Below are 4,447 nucleotides of genomic sequence, written 5' to 3' on the forward strand. Positions count from 1 at the left end.
TTCTGGCTGTGAATTTGACTACTCTAAGTGCCTCAGATGAATGGAATCATATAGTGTTTGTCCTCTAGTGACTGGCTTATTTCACTTAGCATAATTTCAAGGTTCATGCATCTTGTAGCAAGTGTCAGAATTTCCTTCCTTTTTTAAGGCTGAATAAGATTCCATTATCAGCAGTTCTCAACCTGTGGGTCGCGACCCCTTTTGGGGTTGAACAACCCTTTCACAGGGGTCACCTAAGACCATCGGAAAACACATATATAATTACATGTTGTTTTTGTGATTAATCACTATGCTTTAATTATGTTCAATTTGTAACAATGAAATTGGGGGTCACCACAACATGAGGAACTGTATTAAAGGGTCACGGCATTGGGAAGGTTGAGAACCACTGCATTATATGGACATGCCATATTTTGTTTATGCATTCATCTATGAACCTTCAGGTTGCTTTCACCTTCTGGCTATTATGAATATTGCTGCTATGAACATGGATGTACAATATCCCTTCAAGCCCCTGCTTTTAATTCTTTGAGTGTATACCTAGAATTGGAATTGCTGGGTTTATGGTAATTTTGTTTTAAATTTTTTAAGGAGCTGCCCTATTGTTTTCTATAGTGGCTCCACCATTTTACATTCCCACCAGCAATGTCCAAGAGTTCCAATTTCTCCTTTCAAACACTTGTTATTTAGTTGTTGTTTTTTTATAGTAGCCACCTTAATGGGCATGTGATGGTCTTCTCTGAATTCTTGCAGACTCACGTTACTGAAAGGGCGAGGGCTACGCCCTCCATCTTGCCCTGAATCCTCCATTTTTGGGCAGCAGCCATGAGCTCAGCAAGGAGCTTCTTCCCAGAAGCCCAAGCCTCTGCTAGCCACACCCAGGATTTCTTTAAACTAACCAATGATAATCAAGGGAAGTGCGCACCATAGACACAACCACATCCTGTGTAACAAGACACGGACTTGCGCCTGGCCAATGGGCAGGGCCCACAGTCCTCTCTCCTCCCCTTACTCCAACCCCCCTATAAAACCCCTCTCCCCACAAAGCTCTCTCTCTCTCTGCCCCCTGCCGCTGCGTCGGGGAGTATGGTGGACGGAGAGCACAGCTAGCTCGAATAAAGACTCTTATGCTTTTGCATGGGACTCGGCTGGCTCCCTGATGGTCTCTTGGGGATCCTGAAATCTGGGCATAACAGTTACCTTTCCTGCCATTTTGAAACCATACGCTTTAATTTTAATAGTATTCATTTCTGCTAAGGGGCAGTCCTTGGCAATGGAAAGACGGGCATGGAACAAGTCTGGGTTCTGACACAGCTACATCACTGGGAAACCCTAAGCAGGCAAGAACTTTCTCCAAGCATCGGATTCCTTATCCTCCGGAGGGGGAGTCAGCATGACAATCCGCTATACTCCAACCCCTTAGCTGAAATAGGCCTGGATATGTTTTAGGTGGAGCTTCTTTTACACATGAGTTGCTGAATCTGATTTCTAATTCATTTAAAAACAAACAAACAAACAAACAAACTCATTTTGCTGCCCCTGGAGTGAGGCACACGCCCTGGAAGTCGGGTTCTTGCGCTAACTGGCCCGGGGATGGGGGTGCTGTTCTTCGAGCCTGGGAGAACCACCGAGATGTGAGGCCTCCGGCGTCCTAGAGAGGCCACCTCGCCGGGCGCACGCGGGCGCACTTCCGGCCTTTGTGTGCCGGCGGAGACGGCCACCGTGGCAGTGCTCCGCGCTGGCCGCTGGGGTGCGCGGTGAGGCCAACTCTGCTCCGTCGGGACGCGCGGCGCCAGTCTTGGCCTCGGGGGATCCGAGAAGGACCGCTGCCGGCGAAGCATCTTCTCCTGCATTTTTGGTCTCGCCCTCCCTCGGGGCCCGCAGCCGACAGGGAGTGGGGAACTTCCCAAAACTCGGGGCGGGTGGTGGGAGTCCGCGGTTTGCCCCTTGTTCTGCCTCCTCGGAGCCAGCCTGCTGCCGACCCCGCTCCCTCTCACATCCACGCCGCTGTCCATGGGAACAACTTTTGAAACGACCTTGGGGGCAGGTCCAGATTGTCAAAGTGAAAAAGTAGTCTGGATACCTCGTCTTCATTATTTCATTTTTCAACATAATGACCCGAGCGTCGGGCTAGCTAGGAGGTATAGGGCCGGTGAAATTCAGAGGGGATTCTGCCTTCCCGCGACGGGCGCACTAGCCAGGGAGCGCGTCCTTGCACGGCGGGAGCTGTCCTGCCCGAGAGGGGGGTGGGCATGCAGGCTAAGAGCCACCGCGGGTGGAGAAAACGGAGGAGGGGGTGCTCCTCGGAGGAGGGGCAGGAACCGGATCTGTGGGAACACTGTTCCAGCCACGAACTCGCCAGGCAGAGCTGGATCAAAAACACAAAGGTGAAAGGGTGGGGAGAACTGGAAGGAGGGCGGTAAATGTTTCAACACCTTCTGATAAATGTTTACTCTGTGCTGGGTAGTGGAGTTAAAGAATGAGAGGCCACAAATCCCAGCTCCAGAGATCGCTAAGTCCCTTCTGCTAAAAATAGCCAAGCCCAGGCGCCCCCACTAAGGGATCAGCCCACCCAAAACTTGGCAATGTGCCCTGACTGGGAATGGAACCCGCTACCTTTTGGTGTACAGGATGACACTCCAACCGAGTGTCCAGTCCCGCCCTCCCCCGCCCTTTTTTTAAGTATATTTTTAATGATTTCAGGGGGAGAGAGAGAAACATCAGTGATGAGAGAGAATCATTGATCGGCTGCCTCCTGCACACCCCACACTGGAGATTGAGCCCACAACCTGGGCATATGTCCTCTTACAGGGAATCCAACCATGACCTCCTGGTTCATAGGTCCACACTCAACCACTGAGCCATACCCGCCACAGCCCCCCCCCCTTTTTTTGTTTAGTAAAATTTGGAATTTAATTAAAATCAGAACAGGGATACAGTAAACAAACAGGCATATTTTTATGATCATCAGTTTTTGAGACTGAAAACATCTCCAAAACTTTAGAGGTCCAGTTTATTCCTGAGAGACATCAACAAAGGTTTTACTCTTTGAACTATTACCCTTTAAAAAACAAACAAACAACATTTGCATTTGTTTTCTAGAGATACTGTAGCAAAATGAGATCTCAATGCCGCATACAAGCTGTATGAGCTTGAATGACTTTTTAAAAAAATATATGTTTTTATTCATTTCAGAGAGGAAGGGAGAGGGAGAGAGAGAGATATCAATGATGAGAGAGAATCACTGATCAGCTGCACATCCTCCACTGGGGATTAAGCCCTCAACCTGGGCATGTGCCCTGACTGGGAATCAAACCGGCAACCTCCTGGTTCATAGGTCGATGTTCAACCACCGAGCCATACCAGCCGGGCTTGGATGACTTTCTTTTTTTTTTTTTTTTTTTAATATATTTTATTGATTTTTTTTACAGAGAGGAAGGGAGAGAGATAGATAGTTAGAAACATCGACGGGAGAGAAACATCGATCAGCTGCCTCCTGCACATCTCCCACTGGGGATGTGCCTGCAACCCAGGCACATGCCCTTGACCGGAATCGAACCCGGGACCCTTGAGTCCGCAGGCCGACGCTCTATTGGATGACTTTCTTAACCTTTCTGACCTTCAGATTCCTTGTCTCATTTCTAAAGGAGGGTTAGTAATAGGGCCTATTTAATAGGGAGAAATGAATGAGATAATATGTATAAAGCGCCCACCCGAATGTGTGTGGTTGGTAGTACTAAGTCCTCGCATATATTTTTCTGCACTTGATTTGAAGTGGTGTCACTCCACATTTTTTTCTTGTATCATCACATTTCAGGGGTCTGGCATATTAATGTCTTCATTTTTCTTTGTACAAACTTCTTTTGCTACTTTCACTATTTCCTTCTTGCCTTCCTCAGTTTCATTTTAGATTCTGTTTATATTCTGCTTTTTAAGACCTGTCTCTTTGAGTACTTTCTGCTTTAATTTCTTTACTTTTTAGGTTTTTAATCAGTGTGTTCTTTTTCCTCTTCAAGCTTATATACAGACATTTGTGCTGTATCATGCTGTATGCATTCCTCAAAACTTAATGTCCTACAAAAATTACTCTAAATAAGACCAAGGCTAATAGAGTTAAAGCAGACTATTCAAAACTATGTACTTTTGTAAAAAGAACAAGAAAATAACATTCTCGCCCTAGCCAGTTTGGCTCAGTGGGTAGAGTGTCGGCCTGCAGACTGAAGGGTCCCAGGTTCAATTCTGACCAAGGGCACATTCCCCGGGTTGCAGGCTTGATCCCCGATGGGGGGCGTGCAGGAGGCAGCCGATCGATGAGTCTCATCATTGATGTTTCTATCTCTCTCTCCCTCTTCCTTCCTCTCTGAAATCAATAAAGAAATATATTTTAACAAAAAAAAAAAGAACAAGAAAATAACATTCTCAATTTGAAATGATGGCACAGTTAAAA

Source organism: Myotis yumanensis, unplaced genomic scaffold (genome assembly GCF_028538775.1).
Source record: "Myotis yumanensis isolate MYYU_CA2020_CCGP unplaced genomic scaffold, mMyoYum1.0.hap1 SCAF_4, whole genome shotgun sequence".
Taxonomy (NCBI): Eukaryota; Metazoa; Chordata; class Mammalia; order Chiroptera; family Vespertilionidae; genus Myotis; species Myotis yumanensis.